The 18,832-nt window shown below is 47.4% G+C and overlaps 2 non-coding genes and 1 pseudogene across 2 annotated transcripts; 1 reads left to right on the top strand and 2 right to left on the bottom strand.

Annotated features, from left to right (window-relative positions):
• Positions 1-1,674: 1,674 nt before the first annotated feature.
• On the bottom strand, positions 1,675-2,548 carry LOC121820204 (leukemia NUP98 fusion partner 1-like; annotated as a pseudogene).
• Positions 2,549-4,462: 1,914 nt separating this feature from the next.
• On the top strand, positions 4,463-4,534 carry TRNAQ-CUG (transfer RNA glutamine (anticodon CUG)). The gene has a single exon. It is a non-coding gene; the product is annotated as a tRNA-Gln (tRNA).
• A 7,725-nt stretch (positions 4,535-12,259) lies between these two features.
• Positions 12,260-12,423, bottom strand: LOC121817999 (U1 spliceosomal RNA). The gene has a single exon (XR_006058115.1). It is a non-coding gene; the product is annotated as a U1 spliceosomal RNA (small nuclear RNA).
• Positions 12,424-18,832: the final 6,409 nt, after the last annotated feature.

Below are 18,832 nucleotides of genomic sequence, written 5' to 3'. Positions count from 1 at the left end.
AAAGCCCACTTGGTCGTGGTGTATGATCTTTCTAATGTGTTGTTGGATTCTGATTGCTAGAATCTTGTTAAGGATTTTTGTATCTATGTTCATCAGTGATATTGGCCTGCAGTTTTCTTTTTTTGTGGTATCTTTGTCAGGTTTTGGTATTAGGGTGATGGTGGCCTCATAGAATGAGTTTGGAAGTTTACCTTCCTCTGCAATTTCTGGAAGAGTTTGAGTAGGTTTTAAATGCCTTTATCCCGGTTTTTGGATTTCGCAGCACCCCATTGGGTGGGCAACGGAAAGGTCTCCAGAGCACTGCCTGCCGGGTGGAGCGCCCAGCTGGGTAGGCTGCGTTCTGTGGGGTCCACCTGGGAGCGGGAAAGGGTGAAAACCAAGCGGGGAAGGCGGGTTTGTGGGGAGGTCATTGAGACCTCCCAGGAGACTCTGGGCCAGGATCCCTAGAGGTGAACATTGCTTCAGTCCGGTAGTAGAGTGGGGAAGGAGGGAGAGGGCTGGCAGACCCAAGAATGAAGGAGGCAAAAGGAGAGGGGAGGAAGGAGAGAATAAAAGAATTTGTGCTTCTACCCTTCCCTCCTCCCTCTCTTGCCTTCTCGCCTCTTCTTGGTCTTCTTCCCATCCCTACAGCTGAGAAATCTTGACACACCCACTTTTGAGAAGAAAGACCCAACTAAGCTGTGCTCAGGTGCACAAATTCTGGGTTGTAAAAATAGATCTGTCCTTATGTGCACTTAGGGGCTTCCCTGCTGGTTTGGACGGTAGAGCATCCGTCTGCAATGCGGGAGACCCAGGTTTGATCCCTGCGTCGGGAAGATCTCCTGGAGAAGGAAATGGCAACCCACTCCAGTATTCTTGCCTGGAAAATTCCATGGATGGAGGAGCCTGGTGGGCTACGGTCCATGGGGTCCCAGAGAGTCACACAGGGCTGAGCGACTTCACTTTATGTGGCCTTAGACAAATTAGAGAAAACTTCTTGTGCTTCCCTTCTTGCTGCTGTAAAAATGGGAGCAAGGAGAGCATTTTACTTCAGTCTGTTGTTGTCAGGTGTGCCTGTGTTTAGAAACCACTGGATCTAATGTCAAAAGCAGAGAAATCATAAATATTGTCATTATCCTCAGAATCTTTTGACAAACCCTTACCCTTATTTATTTCACCTTGAATTAGCTTGCTGCTTCTAGATTTTGTGTAAACAGAATCAAGACAAAGTTTCCCATGATTGCTCTTGCAGTTTGCTCTGCTGTAGCTCGGCCGCCCTTCATCGCCAGGTCTCTGCTTGCAGGTCAGGGACCGATGTGCAGGCTGGAGGAAATGGGAAGAAAACACATCTCCACCCATCCCAGTTCTAACCTCACCTGATTCTGTCCTTGCCCCTTGTGAGAGCCCGGTTCTCCGGGTTTCCTGGCCATTCTGTGATCTCTCAACATACTTTCCAGGGATTTCTTTTTTTTCTTTTCTTTTCTTTCTTTCTTTTTTTGTTTGTTTTTTTTTTTTTTTTTTTTTGAGTCACACCAATGACTTTTACTTAGTGGAAGAAGGGTTGGTGAAGATGTGTGGGTGGCTCTTTAAATCTCCCTCTTTACATTTTGAAGAATAACTTTATTCTATTAAAATACCTTTTATTCTTTCTATTCCCCTAAAGGGCAATAGAGCAGAGGAGCAGAGCACCTCTGAAAAGCAGGTGGGGTATGATGCAAGCTGTCTTGGGGAGCAGCTGAATCAACCACCCACCTGAGTCACTCAGCATCTGCAGACTCTCTTACAGGTACCGTTCCCGGGTCTGTTGAATTGGGGCTCAAAAAACACAGCAGCGTCGGTAGTCGTGGTGTGGAAGCAAAGGGTTATTTGAGCGCTTTTTCAGACAGGGTGGGCAGGTACGCTTCTCCACGCTCTTCCTTCCTAGAGCTCCTTTTTTCCTCCACTTTCTTGCAAGACCTCACTTCCAGAAACTGGCGTTCTCTCTCATTTCTCTCCTTTCTGCTCTCAGGTCCCAAAGAGATGGAACGTTTGGTTCTAAAGCACAGTTGCTGTTCAAAGGAGTCTGAAAATGACTGAATTTTGGAATGGGATCTTCCTTTTGATTCCAATGGCTCCTTGAATGACCCATCCCCTGAGCACTGTCTGTGATTCCGAACATCGAAATCCCTGGTCCTCATAAGAATACCTTCTAGGATGGCTGGCAGATGACATCATTCTGGGAAGCACAGGAAGTGGGCAGGGCAGGGAGCTTTTCCTGTAACTGGCGTCTTGTGATCCACGGTGGGCCCGGAGTCCTCGCTCGTCCTCCTCTATCCATCCGTGACCCCAGAAGCTGCTCATCCATTTGGCAAAAGACACATCATCATCATCATCATCATCATCATCATCATCATCATCATCTTTGTGCTCCATGTAAAGGTGCTTCAGAATATCCAAGGCCTGTCCCTAAATAGGTCTTGGAGGAAGTACCTGGCATGCCTTGAGGGGTCCCATGGGTAGGTCAAGGCAGAGTGCAGATGGAGAGGAGCAGGGCAGGAAAGATGGGAACTCTGGGTCTTCTCATTTCTACCCACTCATTTCGATGTCATTGCTCTCGTAATTGGTGCAGAAGGTGAGTCGCAGGGACCCGGTTCAAGCTGTTTCAACTGGAGCCAACCTAGATTTCCACCGAGTCTGGTTTCTGCCATCTGCCGTTGCCCTCAATAACCTCAAATTCTTCCAAACTAAAATCTGGCGATGGTAGAGCTAAGAAGACTGGTGATATCGGGCTGTCTTCAGCTTTTGGCTCTTTCCTCCCACATTTTGAAAAGTCCCTCCAACCCGATGGTTCCCCAGGACACACGCACAGACAGCCGAGCTAATGGCCGCAGGGCTCTAAGCAGCGCCAACGTGGTGGTAACGAGAAAACCCAGGGATTTCTTTTCTTCCTATATCAGTCAGAGTCCATTTCAGGTCCTTGTACCCATAAACCTTGACCCTTCTTCAAGTTCTCCTGGTGAAGCCCTTTGTGCTGTTCTTTACCACTCAACATCTTGAGTTTCCAAGAAGTTTCATCCTCTCACCCTGGAGCTGTGAACTTCCTCCTCATAACAAGAGCCTCCCACCTCCCCTTTGCCTCCTTCCTCCTTGAGTCAATCTCTGTCCAGTCTCTGGGGACAAAATACATCTCCAGGCAACACTGGGCTTCTTTCTGACTCTTTTTTGGCCGGCTAAAAACAGGTGCTATCTTTTTCTGTTCTGTGTATCGGATTAGGGAAGAAACAGTTTTAGGATACTATGCAGAAGTAAAGATGATTACTCTGAGCCATGATAGGATTTATATCTATTCTACATGTAAATATTTAGTCTGGTGGTATTTTGTGTTTGTAAATACTGTCTATACTTAAGACAACTCGGATGTGCATCCTCTATGATTCAGCAATCAGTGCTCTTGGGTGCCTTGATATTTGTACGCCTTTTTTTAAACTGCAATTTCTGGGTTTGATATGTTAAGAAATGGGGGAGAAACTGACTTGACCGACCTGACCAAAGAGTCTGTGACTGCCTAAGTGTCAGAGCCCTGTCTCGTGTCCTCCACCACATGCGGTTGATCTTCAGTCACCCCAGGTGAGTATGGGGCTTTCCTGGTGGGCCAGCAGGTAAAGAATCTGCCTGCAACACAGCAGACCCGGGTTAAATCTCTGATTTCGGAAGATCCCCTGGAGAAGGGAATGGCCACCCACTCCAGTATTCTTGCCTGGAGAATCTCTTGGACAGTGGAGCCTGGCGGGCTACAGTCTGTGGGGTCGCAAAGAGTTGGACACGACTGAGCGACATTGACTTCACTTTTAGGTGAGTATAGCTGGTTTGTCTGACTGTTCTATGTAAATAGTTATTCTTACTTACATGGTAACTCTAACAAATAGACACTTGTTGTGAGAACAACTTACCCCTCTCCAAATCAGAAATATATGAAGAAGAAGAGTCCTCCTGCCTCCATTCCCACTCCGCCGGTGACACACTTTGTATGTTACACGTAACAGGTGGTGGCCGCTTAGGAGTGTAATCAGTGCTGTGAGAAAACTAAGGGCCCAGGAAACCCCGCCTCCTGCCCTGACAACCATCTGCCCCCTCTGGGCTATGGGAAAGGGTGAAGGCAAAGAAAAGGAAAATAACACTCTTATTTGCAGAAATTTTACCTCAGGGTGGGACACTCTGGTTAACCTAGGCAGACTCTGCGGTTGGTGATGGAGAGCTAAGGGGGTCCTCCCTGGAACAAAACCCAAAGTGGATTTCACCTCATTTTCTGAGGTGAGAGTGAGCTGAGTCGATCAAAGGAGAGGAGCAGAGAGAAAGCGAGAGGGATGAGCACCCACGGGAGTCAACCGTATTGGAGTCTCCTCAGGGCCTTAGAAGAACTGCCCTGAGCTTAGGGGTGGGACGTATGGAGGCTAAAGAAGCGTATCCCGTTCTCTGGCGATGGAAGCCAGGTGGCTCCTGAGGGGGTTCCATGGTGTAATGGTGAGCACTCTGGACTCTGAATCCAGCGATCCGAGTTCAAATCTCGGTGGGACCTTTCTGCCTAGTTAGAAGAAGGACACTTTTTACGCCCCTAATAGGACCCGCCGGAGGTCTCCCGCGACCCTCAGCGGCGTGGTTCACACGGACACGGCGGACAGGTGTGGGACCGACCTGGGGCGTCCGCGCTGGACCCGGGCGGCTCTGCCCATCTCTGCCCTTCAAGCCCCGGCCAGGGGCGCAGCGGCCCAGCCAGTGCCGCCCCCTCGTCGGGTCCCCTGGGCCTCTGGAGTGAAAGGCAGAGGCTGAGCCCTCGGAGTCCTGCCCCGCGAGGGGGCTTCGCACCGCACGCCTTGTCCCTGTGAGTAAATGGTGCCGGGGAGGGCCTGCGATGTCGCTGACCAGCCAGGATGGCAGCTTTCCGGTCCAGGGTTCCAGACCTGAATGGGCAGAAGCGTGTTTTAGTCAGGTTCTCTATTATTCTGAATTGTTATTGACCCTATCCCAGTTTATTTTGATTTTATTCAGAGTTTCTCGCTCCTAAGTCCCCGCTGGGCACGCAAAGCCGCTGTTCCGCCAAGATTTGAACCTTGACTCCTGGAAATCTCCTCCTTTGGTCCCAAGCTCAGCCCGAAAGAGGAGCGCGGGTCGCGGATTCCGGCGTCCGAGGAGACCCCAGGTCCCTGACCCACGGCCGCCCGGCCAGGATGCTCCGGGGCCGAAGGGGAGACGAGCCGCTCGGAGTCCGCACCCCCGGCCGGGCCCGCTTCGTCCTGCCGGGACTCTCCTCCACCGAGAAGACACCCCGCTTGTGTCCTCTACTGCTCGGGAGAAAAACACGGATGAGGCCCGTGATGGCCCTGAATAGCTAGTTTAGGTGCTCCCTTCGCCGTTCTAAGGAGCGTCTCTCCGACGCTTGTAATTTGGGACTTTCAGCGGTTACAAAGGACTCAATGACGCAGCTGTCTTTGGAGGATGGAAAAAGAAAGGGGTGCGCGCGTGCTCTGTGCTCAGTCGTGTCCGACTCTTTGCAACCCCATGGACTGTAGCCCGCCAGGCTCCCCTGTCCATGGGATTCTCCAGGCAAGAATACTGGAGTGGGTTGCCATTTCCTCCTCCAAAGAAAGGTGTGAGGCCGGCGAAAAGATCGCCGGAAGGTCAAGAGCAGGAGAGAACAGAGGATGAACCCGAAGGGAGACAGGGACTGGCAGGGAGAGAAGCGAGCGGGTACCCTGGCGGGGCGGTCCCTGGGTTGGGGCGACTCACAGCGCCTGACGCTGGAGCAGCTGCCACCCTTTCCTGAAGTGTCCGGGAACCCAGTTCACCCCAGATCGCAAAGCTGCTGGCCTGGCAATTGTTCTGGCAAAGTTCCGTTTGCGGTTCCGTGCGGAGTCGTGAGGTGGGCTGTGTGGGCCTGCAAGTGAGTGGAAGTCCTGGCGGCTGCCTTGGAGATGACTGGCAGGCAGGGAACCACACACACCCCACTTTCCCCTTTTCAGGCCGGTCTGCAGCATCTGGGGTGGGAACCTGGAAAATCGGAGCATCAATATTTATTTAGAGATAAGGAGATAAACAGCCAGTCGGTTTCCTGATCTTAAAGCGTTTGTTCTTTGAAGAAAAGAAATGTGGGATGGGATCAGGGTCTGCTTTTTCCCATAACAAATTTGGGGCATATGTACCTGTATATAATATATAAGTACACATTATATGAGTAAAGCTCACTGCTTGTGTTTCCAAATTAAATGTTTGTATAATTATATGTACCACTCATAAAATTCTGGGTCTTGTGTCATGTGTAGGAATGTTTTCCACTGTAAAACCATAAATTTGGGGGCGGCGGGCATTCTCGAAGCAAGCAATCGGCCCATTATTCCCCCTTTGATGGGCTGATCACATGAGCTAGTAGACGGGCAGACGCTCTCAGTCCAGGAGGTCACGGCTTTCGTCTCTCTAGGAAGGTTCATAGTCACTGAGAAGTGTCAGTAACAAATAAAATCACACCCAATCTTTATGCAGTGTTGCTCCCAAAATGCAAGAGCTTACACCCAGTGAAGACATGCAAAGTGCCCAGGCATGGTCTACAAGTTTTAAATGGGTTTACTCACTTAATCCTTTCAAAAGGCTTGCATCATGTCATCATCCTCATTTCACATATGAGGAACCTGAGACATAGAAAGGTTAAGTAACTTGTCAAGTCAGTCAGTGAGTGGGATTTGAAAGCAAGAATTTGAACTGAAGCCTTCCTGGCTCCACAGGATATCCTACCAGTCAAAGAGGAACACAAACCGTAAAAACGCTTGACAAGAAATTAAAGTCCGTATATTTCTTTTGAAAAAACACGCAAGAGGAGTCACGTAACAGGCATTCAGTTCAGTCGCTCAGTCGTGTCCAACTCTTTGCGACCCCATGGGCTGCAGCACCCCAGGCTTCCCTGTCCATCACCAACTCCTGGAGCCTGCTCAAACTCAAGTCCATCCCGTCGGTGATCCAACCATCCAACCATCTCGTCCTCTGCCGTCCTCTTCTCCTCCCGCCTTCAATCTTTCCCAGCGTCAGGGGCTTTTCCAGCGAGTCAGTTCTTCGCATCGGGTGGCCAAAGTATTGGAGCTTCAGCTTCAGCACCAGTCCTTCCAAAGAATATTTGGGGCTGATCTCCTTTACGATTGACTGGTTGGGTCTCCTTGCAGTCCAAGGGACTCTCAAGAGTCTTCTCCAACACCACAGTTCAAAAGCTTCAGTTCTTTGGCGCTCTGCTTTCTTGATGGTCCAACTCTCACACCCATAAACGACTACTGGAAAAACCATAGCTTTGACTAGACAAAGCTATTTGTTGGCCACTGCTGAGTGTTCCAAATTTGCCGGCAGGATGAGTGTAGCACTTTCACAGCATCATCTTTTAGGATTTGAAATAGCTCAGCTGGAATTCCATCACCTCCACTAGCTTAGTTCGTAGTGATGCTTCCTAAGGCCCACTTGACTTCAGTGATCACACTGAAGGCTCTAGGTCAGTGATCACACCATCGTGGTTATCTGGGTCATGAAGAACTCTTTTGTATAGTTCTTCTGTGTATTCTTGCCAGAATACAGGACCGTTTCTGTCCTTTATTGTGTCCGTCCTCGCATGAAAGGTTCCCTTGGTACCTCTAATTTTCTTGAAGAGATCTCTAGTCTTTCCTATTCTATTGTTTCTTTCCCTCTATTTGTTTGCATTGTTCACTGAGGAAGGCTTTCTTATCTCTCCTTGCTATTCTTTTGGAACTCTGCATTCAGATGGGTATATCTTTCCTTTTCTCCTTTGCCTTTCGCTTCCTTTCTTTTCTCAGCTGTTTGTAAGGCCTCCTCAGACAACCATTTTGCCTTTCTGCATTTCTTTTTCTTGGCGATGGTTTTGATCACTGCCTCCTACGAACCTCCGCCCACAGTTCTTCAGGCACTCTGTCTAAATATATGTATGTAAGAAAATAAGCTGCCACCCGTAGTCCCAACCCCCGGAATTAACTACTGTTCTTCTAAGTTTTCGCAAAACATATATATGCTTAGTTTATAAAATTCAAATGCTGCAGAAAATACAAATATGTAAAATTTTGAGACATCTTAAATTCAAAAATAACTTCTGTTAAGGTAGTTACATATTGACAGAGTCATTTCGGTATATCAACAGAGAGGGAAAAAATACATCGTAGCTCAGTTGGTAAAGAATCTGCCTGCAATGCAGGACACCCGGGTTTGATTCCTGGGTCGGGAAGATCCCCTGGAGAAGGAAATGGCAACCCTCTCCAGTATTCTTGCTTGGAGAATCCCATGGACAGAGGAGCCTGGCAGGCTACAGTCCATGGGGTCACAAGAATCGGACACGACTTAGTGACTAAACCACCACCATACTTTTACAAAATAGAGCTCTTATAGATTCTATTTTTATTTTTAAGCATTCAACTTGATAGTGCATAAATTTAATGGAAGAAAAATAAAGAAATTGTTGAACTTTCAATTAAATTGTTTACACGAGAGATGCTTTTCTGAAAGGATTCCCTAAGGCTTATAATAATAATTTAATTAAGACATTAAATTTGGGAATGATTCTTCTCATTACTTTTAAAAATCAAATGTCTTAAGGTATAATTTGAAAATAATACAACGCATCCATTTCAAGTTTGATGGCTTTTGGCAAACGAACGTAGCCATGGAACCACTATCCTGTTCAAGGAAAAAGAATATCTCCGGAACTCCAGACGGTCCTCTGTGCCCCTTTGCAGTCAGTCCCCCTACCGCCGCTCCCTGATGCAGGTCATCAGTGATATCGGGCCTGTCTCTGTGGATCGATTTTTCAGTTCTCGAAATTCACATAAATGGAACCCCAGAGTATGTACTTTTCCCTCACTCAGCATGATGCGTTTGAGAGTTACCCATACCGTTGCCATGTATCAGGTATTTGTACCACTTTAGCGAGGAGTACTATTCCTTTGAATGAATATGTCACAATCCTATATATCTATTCACCTCATGATGGACATTTGAAATGTTTTCAATTTGGGGACTATTACGAACAAAGCTGCTACAAGCAAGTCCCTTTTGTGGGCTTATATTTACATTTTTAAATTCTTTAATACGAATTTACTTTGAATGGATGTTACATTCACAAAGACAATTTATTGAAGAGTTACAAGCTCACCTTTGATTGTTTCCTATCAGGACATACGTAATATAAGCCACAGGTGTATTTCTGATTATCCCATTTAATCTACACAACAACTTTATGAAGTACTTTATGACTATTATTTTCACATGACACTTGCAAATTGGCCTAGCAAACGGGGGAGTCGGCCCAAGGTCAAACCGGAAGGCCAGTGGTGGCAACAGGACTGAAAAGGAGGCCCCACCCCGCACCCCCCAGAAGCTGCGTTCCTAACTGCAGACCCACTCCCAGTGTCTTCCTAATAACCTCGGTGTGTCTGCTGACAGGCCTGGAAACCAATATCCAAGCCGGTCTTCCTCACGGTGTTATTTACTGATCGGCTTCTTTGGGTCAGAAACTCCTCCATCAGGGGTCCAGAGCCTAACAGCGTGCACAACCTTGAGGGTGAGGAAATCTGTTAAAAAATCCTAAAACCGGTTTTCTCATCAGTAAGCCACTAAAAATTAACCTTGGTCTTGGTGCAGATAGTTCCTATTTGAGCAAAGCAATCTCCCGCTGTTGGGGAGACAGAGTAGGATGTTCTACTTTCACTTTCAATGACCTAGATCCTCCATCTGCATCCTGTGTGCTTTCCGGTTAGTTTTCTTTGGACCTACCCTTAAGCATCACCCCACTCCCAGGCCCACTGCCAGCACCTCCTCCGATCTCAGAGGCTTCTTGGGGCTGAGCGGATCTACGAGTGCCATCCCCGCGAGGCAGCCACGAGGGGGAGGACAGCCCTTCCCGCCATGGGCCTGCCTTTTCTGTTTGGCCCAGTGGTTTCTATTTGCCAGGAGGACTTTGTGAATCAGAAGTGAGCACAACACATCCTGAGAAAGGGGTTGTCAAATAGCCCACAAAACGGCCCACAACTCGGCCTGGGGTTTTCTTCTAATCTGTAGCTCAATGTTTTCACACAGGAAGAAAAGGAAAACTACTTTTGACCGAAAGAAAAGAAAAAACAAAACAAAACAAAACACGTTAGGTACGATTTCTACTGCCATTTAAGGAGAAGGGATGTTAAGGAGGTTTCCTAGTTTGCCAACTACTGAAGCATTGTCAGGTGCACAATCGAGGCTGAAACAGAGGTACTGCTTTCTGACTGGGAAGGTAACAGGAGAAGGCCTAGAGAGAAAAGGCGGTTTATGCCAGCAAATTTGGGAAACTCAGCAGTGGCCACAGGACTGGAAAAGGTCAGTTTTCATTCCAATCCCAAAGAAAGGCAATGCCAAAGAATGCTCAAACTACCGCACAATTGCACTCATCTCACACGCTAGTAAAGTAATGCTCAAAATTCTCCAAGCTAGGCTTCAGTAATACGTGAACCGTGAACTTCCTGATGTTCAAGCTGGTTTTAGAAAAGGCAGAGGAACCAGAGATCAAATTGCCAACATCCGCTGGATCATCGAAAAAGCAAGAGGGTTCCAGAAAAACATCTACTTCTGCTTTATGGACTATGCCAAAGCTTTTGACTGTGTGGATCACAATAAACTGTGGAAAATTCTGAAAGAGATGGGAATACCAGACCACCTGACCTGCCTCTTGAGAAATCTGTATGCAGGCCAGGAAGCAACAGTTAGAACTGGACATGGAACAACAGACTGGTTCCAAATAGGAAAAGGAGTACGTCAAGGCTGTATATTGCCACCCTGCTTGTTGAACTTCTATGCAGAGTACATCAGGAGAAACGCCGGACTGGGAGAAACACAAACTGGAATCAAGATTGCCGGGAGAAATATCAATAACCTCAGATATGCAGATGACACCACCCTTATGGCAGAAAGTGAAGAGGAACTAAAAGCCTCTTGATGAAAGTGAAAGAGGAGAGTGGAAAAGCTGGCTTAAAGTTCAACATTCAGAAAACGAAGATCATGACATCCGGTCCCCATCACTCCGTGGGAAATAGATGGAGAAACAGTGGAAACAGTGTCAGACTTTATTTGGGGGGGGGCTCCAAAATCACTGCAGATGGTGATTGCAGCCATGAAATTAAAAGACGCTTACTCCTTGGAAGAAAAGTTATGACCAACCTAGATAGCATATTCAAAAGCAGAGACATTACTTTGCCCACTAAGGTCCGTCTAGTCAAGGCTACCGTTTTTCCAGTGGTCATGTATGGATGTGAGAGTTGGACTGTGAACAAGGCTGAGCGCTGAAGAATTGATGCTTTTGAACTGCGGTGTTGGAGAAGACTCTTGAGAGTCCCTCGGACTGCAAGGAGATCCAACCGGTCCATTCTGAAGGAGATCAACCCTGGGATTTCTTTGGAAGGAATGATGCTAAAGCTGAAGCTCCAGTACTTTGGCCACCTCATGCGAAGAGCTGACTCATTGGAAAAGACTCTGATGCTGGGAGGGATTGGGGGCAGGAGGAGAAGGGGACGACCGAGGATGAGATGGCTGGATGGCATCACGGACTCGATGGACGCGAGTCTGAGTGAACTCCGGGAGTTGGTGATGGACAGGGAGGCCTGGCAGCTGCGATTCATGGGGTCGCAAAGAGTCGGACACGACTGAGCGACTGAACTGACTGAAGAGAAAACTGGATCCAGAAATGCGAAGAGGCCTGCCTGGGGTGGGAAGGGGTGAGTGGGAGGATAGTATCTAAGCAGTATCTCCAGCGATGACTAAGGCGTGTAATAAGCAAGGCAGCTGACCGCGCAAGAAATGAAGCCTCTGACAGCAAGACACTGGTAGGAAAATGGCTGGCTAGTGGCAGCCTCTGACAAGACAGGCCGACGACGACGAGAAGTCCGTCACGGGGCGCCTTCTGCCTTCTCAGCCGACTTGGTGTGTCTGGCCCAGGAAAGGGCCTCTCTGGTTGAACCGGATCCCGCGCCCCAGGCAAGGCCTTCTCTCTCGCACAAAGTTTCCACGATGAGCTCGAGACAGCGTTCATGAGCGAGTCTGCCACGAAGTCGGTAAGGAAACGTTCCATGCCTTTCCTAGAGAAACAGCAGCACCCCCAGAACCAATTGCTGCAGTTTACTGGAACTCGAGCCCACCAACAGACCCACAGCATATTCCCTCCACGCTGTTTCGGGTGGTCACGTACAGCAACGCTCCTGCAGCTTATACCACCGCCAACTTTTCTGCTTTTCCACAGAGAAACCAGGGGAAAGCGCGAACGCAGTCCCCCACTACCACAAATTATGCAGTCGAGTTTCCCACATTTGGGGAAATCGCAGGGGTCAGCACATCCGGAGTGCAATGGATAAGCCTCGCCCTGGGAAAACCACCTTCGTGATCATGGTATCTCCCCTGCCAGGTAAGTATGAGTTCCTTGCCTGCCGCCCCACCACAACCTCATACGCCCTGCACTGTACACACACGCTCACTTTCCTCCCCGCATCCCCGAGCCTTCTTGGACCTTCCACACAAAGGATCCACGCACTTTCAAGCAAAAACTCCTCAGTTCTCTCCCACGCCACGGGAGACCATGTCGTGTTTAAGTGCCAGATGACGGACCAGCAGCCCCTGCGCTCGGATATCTACATACGACACGCCCCGTCCGTGACGTCACGGGAACCCGCGCTGCCCTCCAGCCCACGCCCCGCCCTAGTCCCCGCCTCCCTCCTCCCACGCCGTCCGGCCCAGCCAACCCGGCGGAGGGCGCCCTCTGGGGGACGTGACGTCCGCCTCCCGCTCCTGGGCGCGCGCGGCTGCCTGCCTCTTTTGTCCTGCCCAGTCCCGGTCTGGCGGTCGGCTGAAGCCTGTGCACCTTTTTTCAAATAACAGCGTTCAATGGGGAGAACGGAACATTTAGCAGTCCAGGGGAAACCGGTTCCTTTCAAATCCAGTTGTCTTTGTGATGTAGTATTGTGTGTATGTCTAGTAAAACGCACTAAGCGTCGCGACTGGCCGTGAACTTCTGTTCTTCAGAATTCAATGTCACTGACTGAGAATTTCACTTATGTTTGGTTCAAACATTTTTTATTAGTATTCCTAAATGCCTTAGTTTATTCAGTAATCGATGTCTCAGTATCTTATTTTCTTTTTTGAAACTACCTAATTAACTTCCATCAGTTAAGTCTCAGCACAACTCTAGGACTTTACCAAATATCTGGAAAGATCATTTGAAGCAGACATCTCTAAACCATAATTTTTTTTAAGAGCTTACCCAGTGCTCTTATCTCATTTACATTTACTTTAAGCTTTCATCATATCAAGTTATTTTCCTCGCAAAAGATATAACAGGGTCTTATTTATTAAACCTAGGTACAATAAAGTTCAAAATTGGGAAAGGAGTATGTCAAGGCTGTAAAATATTGCCTCCCTGCGTATTTAACTTATATGCAGAGTACATCATGCAAAGTGCCAGGCTGGATGCCTCCCAAGATGGAGTCAAGATTGCCCAGAGAAACATCAACAACCTCAGATATGCAGATGATACCACTCTGATGGCAGAAAGCAAAGAGGAACTAAAGAGCCTCTTGATGAAAGGGAAAGAGGAGAGCGAAAAAGTTGGCTTAAAGCTCAACATTCCCAAAACTAAGATCGTGGCATCTGGTCCCATCACTTCATGGCAAATAGATGGGGAAAAAGTGGAAACCATGGCAGATTTTATTTTCCTGTGTTCCGAAATCACTGCGGACGGTGACTGAGAGCCAGAAGAATCGACGGTTTCGATTTGTGGGTGCTGGGTAAGACTCTTGAGAGTCCTTGGGACAGCAAGGAAATCCAACCAGTCAATCCTAAAGGAAATCAACTCTGAGATTAACCAAACTATGCAGATGACAACACCCTTATGGCAGAAAGCGAAGAAGCGCTGAAGAGCCGCTTGATGAAAGTGAAAGAGGAGGGTGAAAAAGTTGGCTTAAAACTCAACATTCAGAAAACTAAGATCATGGCATCTGGCCCCATCCCTTCATGGGAAATAGATGGGGAAACAGTGACAGACTATTTTTTTTGGGGGGGGGGGGTCCAAAATCCCTGCAGATGGTGACTGCAGCCATGACTTTAAAAGATGCTTAGTCCTTGGAAGGAAAGTTATGACCAACCTAGATAGCATATTGAAAAGCAGAGATATTACTTTGCCAACAAAGGTCTGACTAGTCAAGGCTATGGTTTTTCCAGTGGTCATGTATGGATGTGAGAGTTGGACCATCAAGAAAGCTGAGCGCCAAAGAAACGATGCTTTTGAACTGTGGTGTTGGAGGAGACTCTTGAGAGTCCCTTGGACTGCAAGGAGATCCAACCAGTCCATCCTGAAGGAGACCAGCCCTGGGTGTTCTTTGGAAGGACTGACGCTGAGGCTGAAACTCCAATACGTTGGCCACCTCGTGTGAAGTGTTGACTCACTGGAAAAGACCCTGATGCTGGGAGGGATTAGGGGCAGGAGGAGAAGAGGACGACAGAGGATGAGATGGCTGGATGGCATCTCTGACTCAATGCACGTGAACTCTGGGAGTTGGTGATGGACAGGGCGGCCTGGCATGCTGTGATTCATGGGGTGGAAGAGAGTCGGACACGACTGAACGACTGAACTGAACTGAACTGAACTGAATTTTAATGCTGACATTAACAAAAATATAGGCTCAATTATAATGGCTTCTTTGCAGGGGCAACCTCTGCTCCCCTGTCAGGTCAACAGTTAAGGAAGCCCTTCCAAAGTTAACCTGGTTCCTTCCCTGTCTAGGCCCTTTAACGGCTATTGTTGTTCTCCTTTTTAGTCCTTGTTTAACACTGTTGTGGAATCCGGAGTCGCAAAACACACCTCAGGGGACACTCAAGACATTGTAGTACAGTTTACTACGCCAGTGAGTCCAAGGGCAATTGGTTCCCAGCAAGGACCCTGATGTTTCTGAGAAGCCCAGTTTTATACCCCCTACTACATGACTGGTTACATGTTAGCCACCTCTTTGTTGTGTATGATTGAGTTTTACAACAAGTAGGTGTTAGAAGAACAAACAAGGTAAACGGGGGGAACAATGGAGACACCCAGGAAGATCCGTCCATTACTGATAAAGGCAGCCAGACCTAAGTACAGTATGGAAGTTTGTCATAAGTGGGCCCCAGGACAGGAACACATTATCCTGAGTTTTGCACCAGCAAGGTCATCGTCCAATCGGGCAGGGTTCACACAGTTCACACCCAGTCTCTGTGGTCAGGTCAAGACGAAACGGGGTCTTCAGTGGTTCCTTCGGGTCAGGAAGGAGGGTCCCTTTCCTGCTCTCTGTCTTGAGCCGGGTGTGGTGAATCTAGGGTAAGTAATACCGGGGACCTGAACTGCAGGAGTGGATAGCACAATAGTGTATGGCCCTTTCCACTGGAGGATAAAGTCTGCCGTTTAATCCTTTAACAAAACTAATTCCAGATTGTACAGTAGTAACTTTGAAAGGAATTCCTGTTTGAACAAAAAGGGATTGTCATGGATTACTTTTACCTGGTTTTTCCAGTTGTCAGAATGTCTGATATTAAAATCAGGGATTTTGGAACAAATTCAGTGTTCCTTATAGCATGAATATTCAGGAATTAAGTATCAAGCCATCCAGATTTTGAATCAGGCCTTTCTCATTTCATTAGTTTTCTATAGCTTGATTGCCTTTTCCTTCCTATGAACCATATCGTGAAAGTGATTATTTTTACAACCTTCTCTCCTTCATTTTGGATAAGGAAATTTTCTTTGTTGTAAAATTTAATATTTCCTGCTGAAAAATCCAATCCTGTGTGCAGATAACCTACCAATGTGAATAAACCCTTTCCCAAGAGTCTGGTCCCGAATCAATTTAGGGGACCCTCTCTTAAAGGCTTTTTTCTAGAAGTAGACTTCACTGAGGTAAATCCATGCTGAGGATGCAGATATTTGCTGATGATGGTATGTACTTTTACGGGATGGGTAGAAGCTTACTCCACCAAGACTGAAAAAGCAAACGAAGTGGCCTGATTCTTACTGAGAGGCATTATTTCTAGGTTTGGATTTCCTCTGAGTATAGAATCAGATAATGAGCCTGCATTTGTGGCTGAATTACTCCAACTGGTCTGCAAAGCAGTAAATATTAAATGGAAACTATATACAGCATAAAGGCTACAAAGCTCAAGAATGGTTGAGAGAATGAACCGGACCATCAAGGTGACTTTGGCAAAATGGGTGCAAGAAACTGGCACCCCCCTGGATGGACTTGTTGCCATTAATGTTAAAGAGCATCAGCATGACACCCGCCCCCGCCCCTGCCGCCCCGGTTGCACAGGTATTCCCCTTATGAGATAATGTTCGGGAGGGCCCCCCCCCCCCACTTATTCGAGAAGCAAAGGGAAATTCATTACAAAGAGGAGGGATGGAGGTGTTACGGTGTTGAGGTCCTTTAATGGACCAGAACCTAATGGTCCGAAGTCAACCGATAAGAAAGTAAAGGTGAGAGAAAGAGGCTGATATTCCTTGGTTTACGCAGAAAGCCAATAAAGTCCCTGGCACGGAGCTTGCTCTGTTCACGGAGGCCTCAGGTGCCCTCTCGATTGGGTGAAGGTGCAGAGTGCCTTCTCGAGAGGGTCTTAGAAGCAGGAAAGTGAACTCAGAGAGCCTCTGCGCTCCAGGGGATCAGCCTGAAAAAAAGAGCGAGGGAGAGAGAGAGAAAGAAAGACACGGGGACCAGAGCTCTGATGGAGCAAAGTTGTTTTATTCAACATTGTGTAGGTATTTATACTGTCTTACAGGATTGCTATTTTCAGCAGAGATAAAATCAAAATTTACAAGTTATCAAGAAAAGATGAGGTTATCCAAATGAAAGAGAGAGGGTTGTAAATAATCACTTTTACCATATGGTTCATAGGAAGGAAGAGGGTACTTATCACCCTATAGAAAAACTAATGAAGGAAATGCCTGGATTCCTCAGATCTGGGAGAGGCTTGCCTCTCCTCTTAATTCCTGAATATTCAGGAACTAATAAGGAACAGAGAATTCCTGACAGATCCAAAACGGCACACAGGAAGCCTCCTGTTAAATGCTTCCTGACATTGGCAACTACAGTTGAAGGTAATTCTTGAATCACCCCTTATGTTCAAAAAGAAAGAATTCCTTTTTCCTTAGGTACTACTGTACACCCATACTCACCAGGAGACTTAGTATGGGTAAAGGATGGGAAACGGCAGACATTATCCCCCACCGAAGTTACATACCTATTGTGCTATCCACTCCCACTGCACCATTAAGATAAGATTGAGCACACCCGGCTCAAGACAGCAGCAGAGGAAAAGGGACCCTCCTTCCTGACCTGTTATCCATCTTGAAGACTGTTGTGCATGAGCAACCACAGAGTCAGGGTGGAGCTGCTGTGAATAATTCTGCTGTTCCTGATTGGCACGATGACCTTAACTGGACTGCAAACTCAGGATAATGTGTTCCTGTCCTGGGCCCACTTATATACAAACTTCCATAATACTTCTACTTAGGTTTCTGGGGCCATGCCTTTATCAGTAATGGACGGACTTCCTTGGTGGGTGTCTCCCCTAGGCAGAAGGGACTTTAGCTCCCTTTGCTCATTTTTGACACAGCAAAAAGAGTCGTTTGCTTCCTTGGTAACACACAACCTGTTGCTTCTTACTTGGTGTAGCCTGGATTTTAACCAAATTGATCAAGGGCATGGGATAACATCTGAGGTAAATGCAAGCCTTACAAAAGTAACCTAAGCCTATACCTTTTAGATAAAAAAATAAAAAGAATGAGAACTCAATGGCCAGTAAGAAGGGCCAACCCATCAGGTAATTTGAACAATTTTACCACATGTGGGATGAATATTGTTGGATGACACCAGAAAAAGTTCAACCTATCGTCCCTGCCCCATCTGTTGGGAACAAAAGGAACAATAAGTTGGGTTTGGTGACCGTCCCATGGATCCAGCATTAATAGTTCTTGTACTCTGAGTGTGTATATCTTTGTTGGTTCAGTCACTCAGTGGTGTCCGACTCTTTGCAGGCCAATGGACTTTAGCACACCAGGCCTCCCTGTCCATCACCAACTCCCAGAGTTCACGTGCATTGAGTCAGAGATGCCATCCAGCCATCTCATCCTCTGTCGTCCTCTTCTCCTCCTGCCCCTAATCCCTCCCAGCATCAGGGTCTTTTCCAGTGAGTCAACACTTCACACGAGGTGGCCAACGTATTGGAGTTTCAGCCTCAGCGTCAGTCCTTCCAAAGAACACCCAGGGCTGGTCTCCTTCAGGATGGACTGGTTGGATCTCCTTGCAGTCCAAGGGACTCTCAAGAGTCTCCTCCAACACCACAGTTCAAAAGCATCGTTTCTTTGGCGCTCAGCTTTCTTGATGGTCCAACTCTCACATCCATACATGACCACTGGAAAAACCATAGCCTTGACTAGTCAGACCTTTGTTGGCAAAGTAATATCTCTGCTTTTCAATATGCTATCTAGGTTGGTCATAACTTTCCTTCCAAGGACTAAGCATCTTTTAAAGTCATGGCTGCAGTCACCATCTGCAGGGATTTTGGACCCCCCCCCCAAAAAAAAATAGTCTGTCACTGTTTCCCCATCTATTTCCCATGAAGGGATGGGGCCAGATGCCATGATCTTAGTTTTCTGAATGTTGAGTTTTAAGCCAACTTTTTCACCCTCCTCTTTCACTTTCATCAAGCGGCTCTTCAGCGCTTCTTCGCTTTCTGCCATAAGGGTGTTGTCATCTGCATAGTTTGGTTAATCTCAGAGTTGATTTCCTTTAGGATTGACTGGTTGGAT

This window comes from Ovis aries, chromosome 1 (genome assembly GCF_016772045.2).
Source record: "Ovis aries strain OAR_USU_Benz2616 breed Rambouillet chromosome 1, ARS-UI_Ramb_v3.0, whole genome shotgun sequence".
Taxonomy (NCBI): domain Eukaryota; kingdom Metazoa; phylum Chordata; class Mammalia; order Artiodactyla; family Bovidae; genus Ovis; species Ovis aries.
This window is presented reverse-complemented; position numbering and strand designations above follow the sequence as displayed.